Source organism: Beta vulgaris, chromosome 7 (genome assembly GCF_026745355.1).
Source record: "Beta vulgaris subsp. vulgaris cultivar EL10 chromosome 7, EL10.2, whole genome shotgun sequence".
NCBI lineage: Eukaryota > Viridiplantae > Streptophyta > Magnoliopsida > Caryophyllales > Amaranthaceae > Beta > Beta vulgaris.
This window is the reverse complement of record NC_079208.1, coordinates 26904921-26928378: the sequence shown is the minus strand read 5'-3', so window position 1 is coordinate 26928378 and position 23458 is coordinate 26904921. Positions and strand designations below refer to the sequence as shown.

The 23458-nt window shown below is 39.7% G+C and overlaps 1 pseudogene; it reads left to right on the top strand.

Moving 5' to 3' along the window:
• The first annotated feature begins 22206 nt into the window (after positions 1 to 22206).
• On the top strand, positions 22207 to 22319 carry LOC125492073 (small nucleolar RNA R71; annotated as a pseudogene).
• The last annotated feature ends 1139 nt before the right edge of the window (positions 22320 to 23458 follow it).

The window sequence follows — 23458 nt, the reverse complement described above, 5'->3', positions numbered from 1 at the left end:
GTGCTTTTGATTCTTTGTTCCTTTCAGCAAAGCGTTCCTTGTTCCTTTCTTTGGTTTTGTCATTTTCCCAAAGAGGACATTCCTTGATGAAGTGATCTGTACTACCACATTTATGACAAGCAGCTTTGTTAGAAAATTTCTTAGTTTTACCTTTGAAGTTTCCATTCTTCATGTTCCTGTACATCTTTCGAAATTTTCGAACCATGAGGGCTGCTTCTTCTTCTTCTGAGTCCGAATCATCTTCATCATCTGCTTTGAGAGCAATTGATTTTGATTTGGAGCTTTCACCATATTCAGTATCAAGGTGAAGCTCATGAGTCATAAGTGACCCTGCCAGCTGTTCTAAGTTGAACTTAGTGAAGTCTTTTGTTTCTTGAAGAGCAGTGACTTTAGCCATCCATCTGTCCTTAGGAAGACTCCTAAGAACCTTTCGAACCTGTTCCTCAGATGAAATAAACTTTCCAAGAGAAGCCAACTCATTAATAATGTTAGTAAAACGAGTAAACATGTCTCGGATGCTTTCTTTGATTTCATGCAGAACAGTTCATATTGATTCATAAGTAAATCAATTTTCGATCTTTTAACTTCATTAGTTCCTTCTGGGTTACTTCTAGTAAATCCCATATTTGCTTTGCGGATTTGCATCCCATGATCCTATTATGTTCATGGGGTCCAAGTCCACAATGCACAGTTTAATAGCCATGGCATTTACTTCCATTTTTTAAAATCAGATTTGTCATAATCAGAGAGGGGTTTTAAGAGTTACCTCATTTTTGTCATTTGTAGTTGTGACTTCGAAATCACCAACTTCAATGACTCTCCATACCTGATAGTTTTCAGCTTTGATGAATATCTCCATGCGGTTCTTCCAATAGTTGTAGTACTTCCCATTGAACATAGGAGGCCTTTGAGTGGAATAACCTTCTTCAAGTTTCTCGTGGTATTCATTGTTCCTTGGATCTTTTTCTCAATAGGGTTTCCTATCTTACGTGAGTTCTAGCTCCGATACCAATTATTATTTCCTAGGAACACTACAAGAGGGGGGGTGAATTGTAGGTGTAGAAATAAACGTAACTTTTTGCGGAAATTAAAACTTAAACGAATAAACAAGCTAAAGGAACACAAGGGATTTTTACGAGGAAAAACTTCTTGGGCCCAACAAGAAGAAACAACCTCGACCACTAGGGATTTTAAACTCAACCTTTCACTAATTAGGCCAAACAACTTGTTACAACCTAATTCTAACTCGAGCCACACCTTGAGTTCCTAAACTCAAGTTCCTGAGCCACTGTTCCCTTAACAGCAGTTCCTCTCAACTTCACTCGAAGTTTTCTCACCATACAAGCTTCACTCAAAGCCTTCTCTCTTACAGAACTTCACTCAAAGTTCCCTTACCCCAAAAACCAAAATACAATTGATCGAAATAAGCTTAGTGGAATTAGAGTAAGAAGCAAAGAACAAATGGCTATTATGAGAGAATGAAGGCACTGACACTTAATTAGTTAAACTCACTTAATTACTTAGTCAGACACATTTGGAACTTATCTAGACTTTCAATATTTATAGTGATAATCAAAAGAACGTGGGAGTTAAAACTGATTACATGTTAAGTCCATTACCCATGATGTTCCTTCCCCTAAGGAACACGTTTCTCATCATGTCCCATGATCCCATGATCTAATAATGAACGTGGATATATTTAGCCACAACTCCTAAGTAATAGGAGTTCCTTGAGCTTTATCCGAAAATCAGTTTTTATAAAAACACTTTATCATTAAAACTGAATTTTTAATCTTTAAGAAAATAATATCTTTTAAACAAATTCTTCTAAAACCGGATATTTATTTTCTTATATTTTCCGAAAAAAAAAATCTTTTCCTTAAACAGATTTTCTTTTAAAACTGAATTTTAAATTAGATAAACTAATTTCCTATAATTTAGGCATGACTTACTCAATTTCATATTTAACCGTTATAATTTGCACGCCTAAGTCTAGTTCCTTTTATAACAAGTTCCTTTAACAATTCGTTTAGTGCCACTTAGTTTGTTCCTTAGAAAGGAACAAACTCTCATTCTCAAATAAACTGCCACTGTTCCTTACCATTCTTCTTTGTTCCTTTACATTGGAACTAGAAAATAAAACGCCTAGCTTTATCTTCTTGATCCAATGCTTGCTCCAGTATCAACTTAGAGAAACTTCTTTACTTAGCCTTTGAAATCCTCTCTTGACTTCTTCCTTGACTTCGTATTCTTCCAGTTCCTTTCATTGATACCTTAAACATCATACACTTAAATAACTCATTAGTTCACTACTTAGTTTGCATCTTTGTTTCTTTGTCATCATCAAAACTAGGGTTCAACAAAGAGAATTATAGTGCAGATAACGAGGCATTAGATAACTTCGATACAATGGTAGATGACCCACAAAGGATCAATGAACTTAACAACATCATATCACATAGCTCAATTCTAGGGCCTTCGTTTAAGTTCGACTTCACCATTACTCTAATTGGAATACCTCATAAGCACCTTCATGTTGGTGTCTCACATGGACCTATACTTAATGCCATCAGGCCTAAAAAGAAACCGCAAAGGAAGTATACCTCACTAAACATGAGTTATGAGGTTTGTTTTGACCACCTTCATGCTAAAGGTGCAATTGCTTCTATTGGGCCCACACTAGACCCTCATGAAAATTAAAAAGGACTAACATGGGATAAGGATGCCTATTGCAAATACCATAGAGACCATGGACGTAAGACTGCTTCCTGCAAAAAGTTAAAAGAGGTTATCCAAGACATGATAGACAAGGGGAGGCTTTCATTGCCTACTGCTGAAAAAGGCCGAAAATGACCTTAATTTCATAGAACTAGACACATCTCTGAGCCTAACCATGCATTAAAGGATTTGGACTCGTCTAGGTCCAACTAACACACACAAAATACACTTCCTCTATTTTCATTTAAAAATAGACCTCATGAAGACCGAAGCAACAAAGCTGTTTCATCAAGTGACTAGGAGTCTAGACTTGGGATTTCATAATCTGTTTCATCTCTCTTATTGTACCCATTCTAATATAGGATTTTCTCTCTTACTGCATGTACTCATAATTTTCAATTAATAAATGAGAATTTCTAATATACCCTTGCACTAATAATCATCAATGGAAATCACGATTGTCGCCTTAAAAGAAAATGAATTCATGATTCTCATGACTTATCTAATAAAGGCAAACTATTCCTACACTTCAACCTAAACGCATAATTGTAGTCACATAATCGTGTCTCCCCATTTAAGTATCCAATTATGAAACATACCGCGATATTAGTCAGTATGATCCAACGGTAGAGCAATCTAAAGAACTACTCCAAAATTATGTTTCAAAATAATACTCTAAAGCCTAATTAATCATTCATGATAATTAATTGCATTTGAGCCAAATTATTTGGAAATCCCAATTAATTGATAATTAATTGATATATTTTAATAAATCAATATTTTCAAAAGATATTTTTTATAAGTTAAAATTATATTTTATCACGTAATATCATATATCCGTAGTCAAAAGATAAAAGAAAATCTTTTAGAACGCATTTTTATCAAAAAAAAAAATACAATTATCAAGTCCTGCGCCAAGCGCACGTATCCCGAGAAGTGGGCTTTCACGTAAGCCGCGCCTAGCGCACATCCTGTGTTAAGCGCACCAGAACGACCACATAGACTTCTGTTTCATGTAGAGCCTGCGTCAAGCGCAGTTCTTTACGTTAGACTCAGAATTTCTTTCATATCTTTTTCAAAACATGTGCCACGTGTATGCTTTTTACTCGGCATGTCGCTTCATGCGCTTGACACGTCAGATGTGTCAGGCGTAGCTGGCGCGTGCAACGCAGTGTCATTCTGCCTATAAATATTCCTGATTTCCCGAATCAAACACAACTTTTCATTGTTATTTTACGAATACAATTCGACTCTCAAAATACCCAAACACTCAAACACTTTCAATCTATTCCTAATCACATTGCGTTCTTGGTTCCATGATTGCTCCACCTAAAGATCGTTGTGCTCTTCATTCTAAACCGCGTAGATATAATTCTTGAGGGTCCTTAAATAAATTCTCTATTTTATATTGAAGTTACTAATTGTTTGTTTCATGATGTAGATCTTTAATATATAATCGTTCTAACGTATATTCTAAACTTTTTTCTTTCTTATTATTTATTTTTGTATATTATATACTTGCCTTATCGTTCTATTCATATTGTCCTTCGTGATTGTTATCACCCACGTGTTATTATTGCTAAACAAGACCTAATTAACTATTCTGACATTAATCAGATTAATTTGGACAACCTTTTAGGAACATTGTAATTTGATTGTCTAATAACATATAACTAAAATTAGTCTTTTATGTTTTTCGTGAACCAACTTAGACTAATTTATTTTTATGGTGTATAAAAATATTATACGATTATTCTTTGCATAAAATTTGTAATGAATCGATTATTTATTAGACGCCAACAGTGGGCAATATAGTTCCTGACTGTATTATACCCTCACCCCCGAACTCAATCTTTGGTTCATTTTGACCATCAATGGAGTCATGATAGGGAAATCTACATTAGATAATTCCATTTTTGTACCTACGATCCCAATATCCAATAGGTTTATGATTCTTCCTAAAAAGAATTGTTGTCGACTTCTTCCAAAACAATTTTCATTAAAACCTTTACAATGGGATAGTCAAATATAATAAGCGTTCACACCGCGTTCGTGAAATAAAAACACGCCTACTATTTTGGCGACTTCACTGGGGAGGATTTGACCACGCCTATAATCTTTTTAAATGAGTTCGTGAAACTTGAAAATTATGATTCACTTTCCTTTTATGCCTTTGAATAATAATATACAGTTTTGCATATGCATGTCTTTTGATCAGCCACCATAAGGACAATCTACCTTGTCTCATTAGCACATGTTTTATGTGCGAGGTCACCCCTTGGGGGTTTGCGCTTTGTCCTTCCAAAATGTTTCCTGAGCAATAGTGTTGGGTCTTAGTTATAAGCAAACCTACCTAACCATGGCATTGTTCTCTTGTTACTGACTAGACATTGGAGTGTGTCTTACACGTGGCCACCTCTTTAAGTAGGGGTACGAAGCGTGGGATCAATCTCTTAGTCATGGACCCTTTTCAGACTAAACCTAAACCTGACCGATAGTTTCAAACATAGAACTAGACTTTAGGTTGGAACTTTTAAATCCATAATATATGACATTTGCTTGTGATTGCAATTTTTACCTGATATTATCCTGTCAATTTGTCATTATTATGCGTTGTTCCTAAAAATCGCGTCTAGAAACAAGAAAAATCATCAATGACCAAAACTTCGCCTAAATCTCCGAAAAAATGTCGGGGGAGTAGTGTGCAAAGTGCATTAAGTTGCGCCTGGCACACCACCCCTGCGCCAGACGCACAACTATGCGTTGCGTGTAGTAATGCTGCATGGCACGTAGTGTGTTTGGTCCCATGTTTGTTTGTTTGCATTCGCTTAGTATAAAAAAAGGGTACAGTCTTTTCATGCAAGGTCGAGTCTGTCCTAAAAAGATGCATCTAAGAAACATGGACATGTAGAGTTAGAGTCATCATGCATGTTTACCTCTTCACATTTCATCCCTTCTAATCTTCCTATTACCTTACCATATTCATCAATTTCAAAAAACTTACTTTTTTCAAAATCAATCCTATACCTTCTTCTATTCTACCTTTTCCGGAAATATTTAACAATCATCATCATATCACGACATTTCCATAAAAGAAAATTCAAAATTAATCCACCATATGTTCCTAACAAATGATAAAAACAAGGGGTTCCTTTCAAAAACGAATTTCGAAAATTCTAAACCCAGTTCAAACACCTTGATTCCAATATAATTCAATCCAATAAACCAAATTCAGTCTAATCTATTCTATCCATTTGCATTCATTCTTTAGGCCCATATGCATTAGAATTCACTTGCATTCAATCTAGGCCCATATGCATTAGAGTCCATTTTGCATTCATATTAGGTCCCTCTAATTTGAGTGCAGGCACTCATATTCGGCCCCCTAGCATTAAAGTCTATCTTAGTCCCATATAAGTCTAATTATTCAAGTCAAATCTAGGTGAACCCTAGTCTATGTCAAGTCTAGTCCAAGTCTAATCCAACTCTAGTTCAATCCAATGTCAATCCCCTGTACACTTTCAAGTCTAACTTCAAACCAATATAGAACTAAGTCCAAATTAGGTACATATAAGGCCCAACCATTTCCTAAGTCTAGTCAACTCCAATGTCAAACCATATAGGACGAAGTCCAAACCAATGAGTCTAGCGAAGCTAACCCTTTAAGTCCATAACAGCACCCTGTAAGTCCGTAACGACACCCTTTAAGTCAATAACGGCACCCTATAAGACCATAATGGCACCCTTTAAGTCCATAATGACACCCTTTAAGTCTATAATGACACCCTATAAGACCATAACGACACCACTAAAACCATAACGACACCCTTCAATTCCATAACGGCACCCTATACGACTATAACGGCACCCTTTAAGTCCATAACGGCACCTTGACCTAGCGAACCTAGTCATCCCTTTAAGTCCATAACGACACCCCTTTAACTCCATAACAGCACCTTCTATGTCCATAACGACACCCTATACGACCATAACGACACCTTGAGCTAGCAAAGCTAGTCATCCCCAAGACCATAAAGGCACCCTTCGAGTTTCGCGAAGCTACTCCTATCATAGCAATCCAAATCCTTCAATCTAGCGAAGCTACTCTACCCTAAGTCCATAATCGCCCAAAATCATCAAGTATGCCGAAGCCAATCACCCATAAGTTCATAAAGGCAATCCATTAAGTCTAGTGAAACTAGCATAAAACCCCAGTCATTCAGGCTATTTTGCTTGCATAGTCAAGTCCAGTTCAGTTCACATCTGCATATGCATATAGTTAGGCCCATGTCGCCATCACAACCATAATCATACCCATTTCTAGTCATTTCCCATTACCATGTCCACTTGCATCCTCATTTCTCACCTCTCATTTTTCATTTCTCATTTCCCATCTCCATTCCCATCTCTCCATCCCTCATATCCATGTCTAATTTTCAAAGCATCATTTCTTAAAATTTACGAGGTCCATTCGATTTCTGTTCAGGACGGATCGTGAGATTATAACTTGGGAACTCCCGACAGAGAGGATACAAGGTCGACCTACTCCCAGACTCGTTAAACGCATTCTCACATTCTCTAACGAATGCTCTGACTTGCCTAAATCATCATCTAAAATGGGAGATGCCAATGAACAGCTCAGTGCCATTATGGCCCAACTTCAACTGATAAACTCTCGTCTTATAGAACAAAACAAAGAGATTAAAGCACAAAGAGAGAAACTGACTGAGGAAGATGACACTCCTCCGCCACCACCACCACCTCCCGATAAGATAAAGACCGAACGGATGTTTGAGAAACTCGAGCAATTGATCCAGTCAATTCCAGCGCTCGGGGGCCGGGGTCATGACATCATTGGTCTAGAATTAAGAGACAAGCTCCCTAAAAAGGTAACATTGGGTGACCTCCCAAAATTCAAGGGGGTCGAACACCCAAATGATCATTTGCTTTTGTCTTTTCTTTAACATCGGATGTACATCCATCCAAGTGGTCCACATCACTGAACAAAACTAAGTTAATTGACTGGGACTATATCAGAGAAGAGTTCCACAAGTAATACATATACAATACTCAGCTCCCGTTGGCCTTCGCAAGTTGGAATTAACTAAACATAATTCCAACAAAGATTTTGTCACCTTCCATAACAGAGGGAGGGAAAAAGCTGCACAAATGAGCAATAGGCCATCCTAAGAGGATTAAGTCCGACTGGTGATTCATAACTGCAACTTAAGTATGGGATCATATCAAGTTCCAACCCATAAATTCTTTCACGAAACTCTATAAGATAGGCCTGTTAATTGAAGAAGAGGTACATGCCAACAAGAACAAGGGTTCCAAAAACAACAACTCTTTCAAGAGGAGTAATAATAGCAACCCTTCTAGCTCTAATGTCAATGCCCTAACTACTGACAAGAGAGGTTATAAAGGACCTCAAAGGACATTCACACCATTGGGCATGACTCTAAAAGAAGCCTTCACTAGGCTTCATGCAAAAGCAGCGGTTCAACCTATATGCCCTACTCCAGACCCTCCTTCTGAGAAAAGATCCAACAAATGGAATCCTAATGCCTATTGCAATTACCATCAAAGGAATGGTCATACGACATCACAATGTTGGAATTTGAAGCATCATCTGCATGATATGGTTGAAGACGGTAGATTGTCAGTTCCGCCCGCAGCAAAAGTCAGCAATTGCAGCAACCCCTTGGGAAGTGCCTAAATATTGCCGGGGAATAGTCATTTGATGCTAGTTTTCTAGGTTGAGTTCCAAAGTCCCTCCTATAGCTTTTTCATTTCCTTTCATGTCAAGTCTATTTCATTTAGGATTTTATTTTTAATAAGCCTTGTTTTCTTTATTTTTAACTAATAACATAATTGCATTCTCATTTTCATTGGCCTTTTTCCATCATTTTATTTATGCTTCTACTTCATTGATGAAACTTAATCACCTAATGAACTTGACTAATTATAATAAAAGGATATCTTAAATAAAAAATGACATACTTTAGATCAGGAGTTATTCCCCTCTCTCTTCCATTAGCTTTCATAAGCCATCCTCATATAACCAAGGAAAAACAAAAATCCTTTAAACTATCATCTCCATTAGTCAAATAACCTTCCATTAATCAAAGCTCCCCAAAAATCCTTCAAGCATTCCAATACTCTAAACATAAATAATAAAAAACTTTTGTGCAAGCCTCACTACATAAAAATAAATCAATGTCAGGCAAATTAAAAAAGTAAAATATTCAAAGTGCGAAAAAAGCAAAAGCAAAAGAAGTTGATATGACAAAAAGGAAAAAAAAATTCAAAAAAAGAAGAAGAAAGAGCCAAAGGCAAAGAAATAAAAAGTCAAGCTAGGGGGCTTGCACACAAGTTCTACCCCTTTAGTCAAATCCTTCAACCTATCAAAAGCTTAGCCTATATAATCAAAATCCATGATCCTTACATTTGGCAAACCAATTAAACATTCATCAAAGCTTCAATTCTTAAACCTTTAAACTTTTCATATTCAACCATAATTCCTTCTCCAAGTTATGTCCAAGCCCGCTATGTTGAAAACCCGAAACAGGCGGCCTAGGCAAAAGTTAGGACATAGAAAAAAATGATGAACAAAAAAAGTCAGATCTGGAACTATGAATGGTCTGATTTTGCAAGGATACGTAGGAATCTTCATCTCGAGGTCCGACCGCTCTAATAAAATAAAATTAATCAAGTTCAAATGATTTGATTTTCTAGAATTTAGGAGCATAATCTCTTTCTAGATCCCGACATAGACTCGAGTATGCACCTAGCCTTGTCAAAGCCTTTTCCCTCTTGCATTCGTTTAAGTCACAAATTCAAAATTTTTATTTTTCAATCCACACTCTCCTTCGTCCCGAAGGATGGGATTTTAAGTGTTTCCACGGTCTTGGTTCAATTCTTCTTGTCTCTGCTCCTCCAGTTTGAGGAGCATCATTCGTCTCGTCTTCTGGATGAATTTCTGGTGCATGTTCCTCCTGTATAACAGGATCAGGAACAGCTATCTCTTCTCCAGAAATATGCTTTTTGTCGTTACCTGTAGGTGTTAGTTCCTCATCAATGTTTACTAACTCCTTAATACGAGTCAGTCCTATTTCAAAGTCATTTTCATGACTTGGTTCCTACAGAGAGTTAGGTTTATCGAAAATGACATGGATACTTTCCTCAACACACATTGTTCGTTTGTTGTAAACTCTATATGCCTTACTACTTAAGGCATATCCAATAAAGACAGTCTCATCGCTTTTAGCATCAAACTTTCCTAAATTGTCTTTACCATTATTATGTACAAAGCATTTACAACCAAAGACTCTAAAGTATGAGACATTGGGTTTTCTTCCTTTAAGTAGCTCATAAGGGGTCTTTAAGATGATAGGTCTTAGCATGACTCTATTGATAATATAGCATGCCGTATTCACTGCTTCGGCCCATAAATTCTTCGGAAGATTGCTTGCTATTATCATCGTTCTTGCCATGTCCTCCAAGGTGCGATTCTTCCGTTCTACCACGCCATTTTGTTGTGGGGTTCTAGGGGTTGAGAAGTTGTGATCGAGACCTTCATGCCTGCAAAACTCGTCAAAATTTGAGTTTTCAAACTCTCTACCATGATCAGAACGCAAGTGTTTAATCTTAAAACCACTTATTCTTTGAGTTCTTTTAGCAAAGTTAACAAATTCGTCAAATGTCTCATCTTTGCTATGAAGAAAAATAACCCAAGTGTACCTTGAAAAATCATCAACTATTACAAGTACATATCTCTTACCAGATCGACTTTGGATTCGAACAGGGCGACACAAGTCCATATGAATCAATTCAAGGGGACTTTATGAGCTTACCATTTTCTTTGACTTGAACAAGGATCTAACTTGTTTACCTTTTGCACAGGGTCCACAAACTTCATGGTTTGAGACTTTGATAGTTGGTAATCCAATCACCAAGTCCTTACCACTTACCTTCTGGAGTAATGTCATGCTTGCATTACCACATCTTTTATGCCAAAGAAGTGGTTCATTATCAACGGCACTTAAACATGTTAGGTTGTTCCTAGGAACAAGGTTGAGATCAACAACATAGGTGTTTCCTTTCCTTGTTCCTTCTAGAATTTTGGTACTTGTTCCTGTATTGCTTACTATACAATGTTCATCTGTAAAATTTACATTGTTCCCTTTGTCGCAAAATTGAGAAATACTAAGCAGATTATGTTTTAAACCCTCGACCAAAAATACATTGTCTATGGAATGTGACTTAGACTTTCCTACCTTCCCGATTGCAACTATGTTACGGTAAGATTGTCTCCAAAGGTCACAGTTCTCCATCATAGGCTGAAAGCGAGAGGAATTTCTCTTTATCTCCTGTCATGTGTTTAGAACAACCGCTGTCGAGGTACCACAGGTTGTTCCCCCTCACTTTAGCCTGCATCAAAGCAATCAGTCAGTGGTAGGAACCCAGTTTGACTTGGGTTCCTCTGTTGGGCTAATATTTCTCTTAGCTTTCCAAGACTTGTTTGATTAAGTGGGTATTCATTTCAATATGTTCTTCTCTGGAGGAACAGTCAGACACTAAGTGTCCACTGTTCCCACAATAAGAGCATATTCGGCTGCTTGGAAGATCAACATATTTTTTCATTTTGTTTTTCTTCTTGTGATTGAAACCTAGCCCACTTCTTCCTTCATTTTTATATTTTTGTATCCAACTTGCTGGATCAGGAAGAGTTGTTCTTAAGCTTCCATTTTCTCTTTAAGTACAAATATTTACTCAAAACTTTTTATGTTCGAATTTTAATTTTTCGAACTCGGATCTTGTATTTATAGAGGAACTGGTTCCTTCAGGAATAAATAGTTTCAATTCAGCCATTTCCATATTCAAGAAGTAGTTTTCATTTTTAGCATTTTCAAAAGCTTCTCGAATACGTCGGTTTTCATCAAATACTACAAAGAATCTATCTTCAATGTTTGCATTCACTGTTTTAAACCAATTTGAATGTCCTTTGGGGACTTCCAAGGCTTTTTCTAAATTTTCTTCTCTAACACAAATTGCCTTGTAGTCATCTAAGGTTTCCAAAAGTAGTTTTATTAGTTGATTCTTTGAAAGTTCTTTTAACTCTTCTACTATAACATTTATGCGTACCTTGTTGTCTGGCAAGTCTTCTTCTTCGTCTGTTTTTGTCATGAGACATAAGTGTGTTGTCTCCTCTTCTGGTTGTTTCTGCTCCTCGTCTGAGTCGGATTCTCCCCAGGCAGCTGCCATGGCCCTTCTCATATCAACTTTTGAGAAAGGTTTTTGTTGTTCATTTCCCTTCTCCTTGTACTTGCCTTTGCCTTTTTCATTTTCCCAGAGAGGGCATTCTTTTATGAAGTGATCCGGACTTCCACACTTGTGACAGCTTAACTTTCCAGGCTTTTTCAAGTTCTTCCCTTTGTAGTTCTTGTTGAAGAACTTTTTGAATCTTTTCACGATCAGTGCTGCTTCTTCATGATAGGCTAAAGCCGTATCACCTAATCAAAAATAACCTAAGGTCCACTAACTAGTAGTCAGGGAAGTCAGGATCGAATCCACAGGGAGAAGTTATAATATTGTATCTGAACACTAATATTACACTAACGAAATCAGATGAATGGTTGTGTTACTAAACTAAGCAGATAGCAGAATTAAATATGAAGGTGTAAATATATTAATAAAGTACTAGAATCATGGATCACTATGCATACAATTCGGGAAATCAGGGATAAATAATAACCACCTAGTAAGTCAACTGTCTAGGGCACATGTAATTTCTCTCGAACATTACCTCCCTCAAACATCACCCAGCCGCTCTCGCATAGTCAAGGGTCACTTTGCCTAATAATTGAAAGCCTATACGGTATCTCTCCTCTCGCAGTAGATTCAGTATTGCAACAGTAGAAATATAAATCAGGCCTAACTTATAATCCTAGCATGAAGAATCAATCAACGGAAACAGTTGAAATACAAGATAATCAGACTAATCTATCAATCCCTCATTGCATACATAGATCTCCACAATTCTAGATATAGAACTACTCACTCATAATCATGAAAACAATAACAAAAGTCATATAAAAACTCATACTTTGAAACATGGCAAACAACTAAGAAAATAATCTAATTAACAATGGAAGAAATAACCAAGAAATAATGAAGAAAGATTACCGAATTATATTGAACTATGAATAAGCAAAAGGTTTGATCTTGAATTGAAATCACAAAGCACTAAATTCCGATTCTTGAAACACTCTCTAGAGATAACTAATAAAAAAAACCAAGATAAAAGCTAATAATTTTGATTTTTCTATTTATACAAGCCCTAAAACAATAGCCAAAAGTCTCGAAAGAAGGGCCCGTATTCATTAAAAAACCGCGTCTCGTCAGTCGCCCGATCGGGCCAAAGATGCCCGATGGAATCGGGCACCAAAGCGAAGGAAAAAACCAAAAACCATCAGACGCCCGATGAGATCGGGCTGACCCGCCCGATGACATCGGGCGGTCTGATAACATGGTAGGCAGAAGTAGCTGGCAGGGGCGCCCGATCGGGTAAAACACTGAAATACGACTGGGCGTTGAACGCCCGATCGGGCCCGCAGCAGAACCATAAAAGTTGTCTCTTCGCCCGATCGGGCTGGGCCACCCGATCCTATCGGGCCGATCAGGTTATGCGCGTTCCTTGTTCTTCCTTTGCTCAAAGTCCCGGAAAGCATCCTCGGGATCTTGAAACTCAGCGTCTAACCTCTCTAATCCAGTGTGCAATCGTATAAAGTAGGTAATAACTACCTAAAACCTACAATCCAATACAAAATAGCAAACCACAACTAGATGGAGAGAGTTAGTACCAAATGGCTCCTAAGAGCACCATAACCATAATATCAAACTCCCCCAAGCTAAACCTTTGCTTGTCCCTAAGCAAAGCACAACATGAATATGAATAGAATTTGCTTCACCCCTCAAAGTATGAAACTCAAACATTTTGACCTCAATAACCTTCAAGCAAGCAAAGTTCAAGTTCAGTTGAATCAGATCACTTTTGACTACCAATCACTTAAGCAAATTGTCCGAAATAGCAGCCATACATAACTTGCATATCTTGAAAAGGGACTCACCAGGGTGTCACTCCTCTCAATTTTTGTGGCGAGCATAAAGTGTGCCCGAGCACTCACCAACCCAACCATAATATCCCTTTCCTCTCACACTCTGTATCATTCCAATAAACATTCAAACAAGTGCTCAAAAGGTCTTTCTGAGGGTTGTAATGGGGCTCGGGTAAAGGTATGAGAATTTTTTGGGGAATGTGGTGGAAAAGCCCAGAAAAGGGGAGCAATCAACACTAGTAGAACTAGGTGCGGTAAAAACTTCCATGGTCTCAATCACATACCCAAAATAATGATCAACTTTAGATTCTTCGAACCAACCAACAATTGTCTCCTTGATAGTTTTCAGCAAAATGTATTGTTCTGATTTTTACTCTTTTTTCTTTTCATGACTCGTGACTTCTTGATTCTTTTCATGTGTTATTTTCTATTTTTTTTTCTTTGTTTTCTTTTCTCTTATTCACTTCACTATTCACTTCACCTCATGTCAACATAAACATATTATTTCCAATCAACCCGAAAATCAACCACACAACATAGTTCTAACCTAACGAATGCTCTCCCAAGCTAGGCTTGGGACAATAAACATTGAAAAGGCTCAAGGCATGTAATGTGGCTTGATATAGATCCAAAAAGTCATTAGACTCAGCGGGGCTAGGAGGGAAATGATTCTTTTTTTTAGAAAATTCCGAGGCCAAAAATCAAACAATTGAACGCCTCTATCACAGCACAATGTCCAAAGTCGTCAGAAATCAACGAGTACAATGCCAAAGTCAAAATAAGAATGATATGAGGAACTAACACACAAGAATAATTCGGACGTAAATATGCATCCGAAGGCTCAAATGAATCCTTATAATGTAACCAGTTCAAGCATGTAGTTAAAGTAGGTGTTGTATCATCAAAATCTACTCAAGACCAAGGCAATCAAAGATCACATCACAACATCCCAATCACGAATGCCCGACTATCCAGTATAATGAGTTAAATCATTTTTCAAGGCAAAGTTTGGGGCACAGGGAAGCAATTAGACTATTCATGTTCAACTCGTATTTTTGGTATTTTTTTCAGCAATATTTCATTTTTTTTGTTGTATTTGTTTTTATGAAAAGGAAAAAACAGTTAACTAATTAACTAACTTAACTAGCCTAAGCATACAGTAAAACTAATCTATCTAAAAAGCAATAATAGTGAGGGTGGTACTTGCAGAAGTCCTCCCCCAAGCTGAACGTGGCAATGACCTCATTGCAACAAGGGGAAGGAGAGACATGGATATCAGTCATCCATCTGCACATCCTCACTAGCCTCATCTCCATCCACCTCACCGCCGGGCTGACTGTAGCTCGGGTTCCAAGTATACCAAGAGGGATGTGCATCATGCTCAGCAATGCGATGCAGGCGGCAGTTCTCGTCGTACATCGAATACAAAGCCAGGTGCTGATCATTGGCCAATGTATCAACCCGTTGACTGAGATTCTGAAGAAGTACACCATTAGCATAAACCTGCTGGCTGATGCAATGGATGGCCGTTGTGTTGGCTGCAATGCCGGTATCCATACGCTGGAGGGGGGGCATCAGAAGATGAGGGGATATCCTCAACATGGGGTGGACGACGGTAGTAGGTACGCTCAGGAATCTGGGGTGAGGGGTGGAAAAGTCAGAACCGGCAATGGGGAGGTGATAGTGAGGTTGGCCAAGTTTGATTTTGGCCAAAGGGTTGGGCAGTTCAATGGAAGGCATTCCGTTAACTTGCCACTGGTATGTATCCCCACCCCGGTCCAACCAATGAAGGCGAGTGCAATAGGCATAGTCCAATAGGGTAGGTCCTAAGGCCGGCTGATAACAGTCTCGTCAAAGTCGGAATGGCCCTAGCAAAAAGAGTGACTAGCCCCCGTTCACGATGGGCCGAGAGGAAAACGTCCCATCGGCGCGCCGCTTAGGGTATGTGGTGGCAATACGCTCCATTTGGAGCGCAACATGATGAGGGATGTTGTAGTGGAAGCGGCGGGGAGTGCCCCGATACATGTAGCTACCTATCAGATAAAGCTCATCCCCTCGAATGAGTTGCCCTTCAACCCTCCCAAACAAGTCTTTGACATAAACGAACCCAAATTTTAAAGATGGGTTGGTGTATGTACCTAGCATGACAATGTTGCAAGGTAAAATCAGTTTCGTCCCCTGTTATGGCATAGTAAATGTCCCTGTGATGATAGTCAGGGGGTGCCCAATCTACCCCCGGTTGAGGACACGGAGTATGCGAGCAAACTCCGGAGGGTGAGGGTGAAGTCCCTATTTAAGAGCCTAAGGAAACATGCGAAATTGGTCCTGAGCGAGGTGGGTCACATTTAAGCTACTGTAGAAATTCATACACAAGCACGGATATGTGTTGACATGAACAGAAAAAGGGATTCCATACCAATTATTTTCATAAATCTCTAAATTCATTAGCAATTCCCAATTTATCCAAAAATTCATCAAGGAACGTTGTAGGACTTACCTCGCGCCCCTTGAGGCGCTGAAATCGTTCTCTTTGTTCCTCCGTGGAGAAGATGACGTCCGGGAAGGTCTCATCTCGGGGAATTTCCGGTGGTGGTGGTGGTGGTGGTTGTGAGCCCGTTGTAGATTTTCGTCGCCTTGTGAACATGTTCTAGATGTGCAAAAGATGAAGCTTCAACTACTCTCTAATGGGGAAAGAGAGGGGAAAACTAGTATCACTCAAATCCTCACTTTAATGGTGGAAAAGATGAAGAAGAAGATGAAGGGGAGAGATAGAGTGGGAGAAAAGTGAAGAAAATAGAGTGAGAGATGAGTAGAAAGTGATAAGAGAAAAATTGGTGAGAATTTGAAGGTTTGAGGAGGGTCTTCAATGGTGGAAAGGGGATTTGGAGAAGAAGATGGAGAATTTGGGGGTTAGGGTTTGGAGAGAGAGAAATGTGAGAGGAAGTGAGTGAAAAGAAGGGAAAAAAACCCTTTAATTTGCCAGCCGGATCCCGAGCCCGATCGGGCGTGCCTGGCCCGATGCAATCAGGCGTGTTTTTTTGTCTTTGAAATTTTCCGAAATTCGTTGTGCGCCCGATGGCATCGGGAGTCTGTCAGTTTCTTCGCCAAAATGGAATTGGTTGCGGGCCTGATCGGGTGTCCACGCCCGATCGGGCGATTTTTTTTGTCTTTCCAGTTCTGGTTGCGGGCTCGATCGGGCGTGGTCGCCCGATCCCATCGGGCGTCTGCCAATTTTGTCGTAAAATGAGTTGACGGAACTTCGCCCGATCAGGCGTCAGCCCGATCCATCGGGCGCTTTTCTTTCATCGTTTTATGTTTCGTTGCGCGCCCGATCGGAGCTCCTCGCCCGATGGCTCGGGCTATCCCAGTAAGCAATGGCTCGTATTTTGAGTAGTTTCCAGTTGGTAAGCACTCCTGCACACATGTAACCTGAAGAGGAACATCGGTACTCTCTCACCAACTACAAAAATAGCAAAGTAAAAAATAAAAATCTAGAAAAAACTACGAAAGAAAAGGAAAGAAATCGGGTTGCCTCCCGATTAGCGCTGGTTTATAAAGGTCCCGCACGACCATAATGCTTCATCCCTCAAACAGAAGGGGATGGGGGTTGAAGGTATAACTCCTCCACAGATCCAACAGGGATTCCGGTATAGTACAACTTCAGACGTTGTCCATTAACTTTGAACTTCTCACCTGTTGCATTCATCACCTCAATAGAACCAAACTTGTTAGTGACAGAAAAAGGACCAGACCACCTAGACTTCAACTTACCAGGAAAAAGCTTTAGTCTAGAGTTGTACAATAAAACCTTGTCACCAATATTGAACTCCCTCTCAGAATTTTCTTATCATGCCATCTCTTAGTGCGCTCTTTGTAGAGACGCGAACTATCATAAGCATTTAGTCTAAGTTCATCAAGCTCATTGATTTGCAATAAACGCTTTTCTCCTGCTAATTTAGCATCAAGGTTCAACTCTTTAACCGCCCAAAAAGCCTTATACTCTAGTTCGACAGGTAGGTGGCATGCTTTTCCATAGACTAGTCGATAAGGGGTGGTACCAATAGGGGTCTTAAAAGCAGTTCTATAAGCCCATAAGGTGTCATCTAACTTATCACTCCAATCTTTTCTGATTTAGCTACCACTTTCTCCAAAATAGACTTTATTTCACGGTTAGACACTTCTACTTGCCCACTTGTCTGGGTGGTATGCTAGGCCAGTCCTATGGTAGACACCATACTTTTTGAGTAGGGCTTCAAAGGTTCTTTTGTGAAAGTGGGACCCCATCACTAATGACAACTCTTGGTACCCCAAACCGTGGAAAGATAATCTTTTGAACATTTTCATGACAACCTTAGAGTCATTGGTTGGTGATGCAATAGCTTCTACCCACTTAGAGACATAGTCAACAGCAACAAGTATGAAATTGTTGCCTGAGGAAGAGGGAAAAGGACCCATAAAATCAATACCCCACACATCAAATAGTTCAACTTCTAGGATGGGGTTTGGGGCATCTCATGTCTACGGGAAATATTTCCTGTTCGTTGGCATGCATCACAAGACTTAACAAAAGTACTAGCATCATGAAAAAGTGTTGGCCAATAAAAACCAGATTGAAGTACCTTTGCTACTGTTTTGGAGGGCCCAGCATGGCCTCCACATGGAAGGGAGTGAGAGTGCTTCAGAATGTCATGCACCTCCCACTCTGGGATACATCGCCTATAGATGGTGTCAGCACAGAGCTTGTAAAGCAAAGGGTCATCCCAAAAGTACTGTTTGGCATCATGGAGAAATTTCTTTCTCTGCTGGTAGCTCAGCTCTGGAGGGGTTTGTCCACTCACACAAAAGTTGGCGAAGTCCGCATACCACGGGGTAACAGAAGTGACTGCCAGGAGCTTATCATCAGGAAAGGAGTCATCAATGGGTAGACCTTCTTCCATATCTTCATACTGCAATCGGGACAAATGGTCAGCCACTACATTTTCTGCACCCTTTTTATCTCTGATCTCCAAGTCGAATTCTTGGAGCAGCAAAATCCACCGAATGAGTCGAGGCTTGGCCTCCTTTTTGGCGAGGAGGTACTTCAATGCAGCATGATCGGTGTAGACAATGACTTTAGACCCAAGCAGATAGGTCCTGAACTTGTCCAAGTGCATAGACCACAGCTAGAGCTCTTTCTTATGTGGCATAATTAACTTGAGCTTCATCGAGTGTCTTGCTAGCATAGTAGATGGCATGGAGGATGTTGTCTTTTCTCTGACCAAGGACAGCTCCCACAGCATAATCACTGGCATCACACATAATCTCAAATGGGAGGGTCCAATCTGGAGATCGGATGATAGGAGCAGTAATCAGAGCTTGCTTGATCCTGTTAAAAGACACTAGACACTCATCAGTAAACAGGAACGGGGCATCCTTGAGGAGCAACTGAGTAAGTGGTTTAGCAATTTTAGAGAAGTCCTTGATAAAGCGGCGATAAAATCCCGCATGACCAAGAAAACCTCTAACACCCTTAACATTCACAGGAGGGGTAATTGCTCAATCACTTGAATTTTTGCTTTGTCCACCTGGATGCCTCGTTCAGAAATAATATGACCAAGTACCACTCCTTCAGTAACCATGAAGTGGCACTTCTCCCAGTTCAAAACAAGGTGGACATCCTCACATCTTTTCAGTACTTTAGTCAAATTCAGCAAACATGCATCAAAATCAATGCCATACACACTAAAGTCATCCATAAATACTTCCATGATGGACTCAATAAATTCAGAAAATATGGCCATCATACAACGTTGGAAAGTAGCAGGGGCATTACATAGGCCAAAGGGCATCCTTCGATATGCAAAGGTACCATAAGGACATGTAAAGGTGGTCTTCTCCTGGTCATCTGGGTGGATAGGGATTTGGAAGAAACCAGAATAACCATCTAGATAACAAAATGAGAATGACAAGCTAGACGTTCCAACATCTGATCAATGAAGGGAAGGGGAAAATGGTCTTTCTTAGTGGCAACATTTAATTTCCTATAATCAATGCACATACGCCACCCAGTAACTACTCTTGTAGCAATTAATTCATTTTTCTCATTTTTAACTACAGTAGTACCACCCTTTTTAGGAACCACTTGAACTGGACTCACCCACTTAGAATCAGAAATAGGATAGATAATCCCAGCATCAAGCAATTTCATAACCTCTTTTTTGACAACTTCCTGCATATTCGGGTTCAAACGACGCTGACCTTGTATACTAGGACGATGATCATCCTCAAGATGAATTTTATGCATGCAAAAGTCAGGGTTTATGCCTTTCAAATCATCATTATATCCAATGGCCTTTTTATGTTGTCGCAAAACAGACAAAAGTTGAGACATTTGACCATCATTTAATGCAGCACTAACAATCACAGGGCAATTTTCAGAATCATCCAAAAAAGCATATCGCAGAGAAGGGGGAAGGGGTTTCAGTTCAGGTTTCTTTACCTCTACCGGTTGAGTAGCACATACTAACCGTTCATCCTCATGAGTGGTAATACCATCAAGCTCGACACAGGTAAAAGCTGCTTCCCAAGCATCCACTTCAGTAGTCCGGATAATATCATCACCTGTGGAAGAGGTAAAACAAAGCAAAGCCTCCAGTGGATCCCGCAGATTGGATTGAGGCATGTCATCATTAACCAGCACATCAATGACATCTATTCTGTAACAGGCTTCCTCTAGCATGGGACTTTTCAAAGCATTGGTCAAACTAAAAGTTACCTTATCATCCCCCACAGTCAAAGTCAATTTCCCATTTTTAACATCTATGACAGCTCCAGCAGTATGAAGGAATGGTCTCCCTAAAATGATTGGGATTTGAGTATCCTCTTCCATGTCAAGCACAACAAAATCCACAGGAATGTAAAATTTACCTACCCTCACAGGAACGTCCTCTAAGATACCTAGGGGGTATTTAACAGAACGGTCAGCCATTTGAAGAGTAATGTTGGTACATTTTAAATCTCCCATGTCAAGCTTTTTAAAACAGTCAAGGGCATGACACTAACACTAGCACCTAAATCACATAAGGCTTTGTCAAAAATATGGTGCCAATATTACAAGGGATGGAGAAACTCCCCGGATCTTTCAATTTAGGAGGGGATTGATTTTGCAAAAGAGCACTACATTCTTCAGTAAAGGCAACAGTTTCTACTGCATTAAAGGCTCTTTTCCTAGTCAAAATTTCCTTCAAAAATTTAGCATATGCAGGTACTTGAGTAATGAGTTCAGTAAATGGACAGTTACCTGAAGATTCTTCACTACCTCCATAAACTTACCAAGTTGGTGATCCAGCTTATTCTTTGATAGACGAGTGGGAATGGTACCTTTATCGCAGGAGTGGTGGAGGAATTTTTTCAGGTACTATCTGCTTCTCTGCAGATGTGTTGGTGGTAGCCTCAGGAGCTGACGAAGTTTCAGTAACGTCTGCATTTTTTTCTGGCTCAACCGGACCATCCTTAGGCATTGGGGGACCATCATAATGTGTTCCACTCCTAAGAGTGATGGCATTGGCAGTGTCCCTTGGTTGCATTGATTGTGAAGGTAAGGCCCCAGGTGGCCTACTAGCAGAAGAACTAGCCAACTGAGCTAGTTGAGTCTCCAACATCTTGTTATGCGTGCCCAAATTTTCCAGTTGAGCTTTTGTGTCAGCTTGAAAAGCATTGAACCCTTTCTGCATCTGGAACATCATATTCTTCAACTCTGTCATGGCTGGGTCAGCAAGAGGGGCAGGCTGTGGAGGTGCTTGATTTCTCTGAAAACCAGGTGGAGCTTGTTGTGGAGGTTGGTATTGTTGACCCTGTTGTTGAGGTGGATATGGTTGTTGAGGTTGAGGGTTCAACACATTAGTACTCCTATATGAGAGGTTGGGTGTGTCTTAACCCAGGATTATAGGTGTTGGAATAGGGTTGAACTGGTTCCTAGGTTGTGCTGGAAAGCATTGACGGCCTCACAGTTATTTCCCAGGCAGGACACTCTTGAGAGTTGTGCCCAGATATTCCACAAGCATCACATATATGCACATTATAGTTAGAAGCACTAGCCATCGCATTAACACTCATGTGAGGAATCATTACCTAACTTCAGGGAATCAATCTTTCTGAGTTAGAGCAGCTAGTTGCCCAGACAGTAGGAAATGGCTTCAACATCATGTTTACCTCCCTTTTTCAAAGAGGACGAATGGTAGAGGCTTGATTAGATGCTAGCTTCTCCAAAAGTTCATACCCTTCCTCAATTGCTTTATCCATGAAGAACCCACCAGATGCTCCATCAATTACCCGTCGTGTATCTGCATCAACTCTAGTGTAGAAAATCTGACACAAGTACCACTGGTCCAACCCATGATGAGGACATAGACGCTGCAGATCCTTGAACCGCTCCCAAGCTTCATATAGAGATTCACCAGGATCTTGGGTGAAAGTAACTAGGCATGTCTCATATCTGCAGTTTTCTGGTAAGGGTACCACTTGATGAAAAATCTTGGAAAGTTCTGGCCAGGTGGTGATGGTGGAAGGCAGCTTTTATACCAGAACAAAGCTTTATCGCGCAGAGAGAAACCAAATAGGAGGAGTTTCATCTCATCAGGAGTAACACCAGCTTGCTTCTGAGTAGCACAACACTGTAAAAATCTCTGCAGTGCTGATTTGGGTCTTCAGATGGTAACCCAGCGAACTGATTGTTCTGAACCATATTCAGAACATGAGACTTGATCTCAAAATTTGTAGCAGCAATAGTGGGCATCCGTACCCCAGTAGGCACGTTATCAGGAGATGGTTGTGCATAGTCTCTGAAGGTTCGAGTAACATTCTCACCCATGTTGAGAATAGGTGAGGTGGGGTTTCTTGGTGTGGGGAAGATGGTGGAGAAGGTGTCTTTTGGGAGGGTGTCCCTGCAGACAGCTTAGCTTGTTTAGTTTTCTTTCTGAGTCTACGAGGGTCTTTTCAATCTCCGGATCGAACGGGATGAGATTTGGGATTTCAATTTCCTGCTCATACACCAAAAACACTAAAACAAACGTGAGATGCTCCAAAGAACAGGTGTTCTTCAGAGTAGAGGTTAGTTTAATACTATAATTCAGACAAAATAAAATAAACCGTCTCCCCGGCAACGGCGCCAAAATTTGAAGGCTAAAGTCGTATCACCTAATCAAAAATAACCTAAGGTCCACTAACTAGTAGTCAGGGAAGTCAGGATCGAATCCACAGGGAGAAGTTATATACGTATCTGAACTCTAATATTACACTAACGAAATCAGATGAATGGTTGTGTTACTAAGCTAAACAGATAGCAGAATTAAATAGAAGGTGTAAATATATAATAAAGTACTAGAATCATGGATCACTATGCATACAATTCGGGAAATCAGGATAAAAATAACCACCTAGTAAGTCAACTGTCTAGGGCACATGTAATTTCTCTCGAACATTACCTCCCTCAAAGATCACCCAGCCGCTCTCGCATAGTCAAGGGTCACTTTGCCTAATAATTGAAAGCCTATACGGTATCTCTCCTCTCGAAGTAGATTCAGTATTGCAACAGTAGAAATATAAATCAGGCCTAACTTATAATCCTAGCATGAAGAATCAAT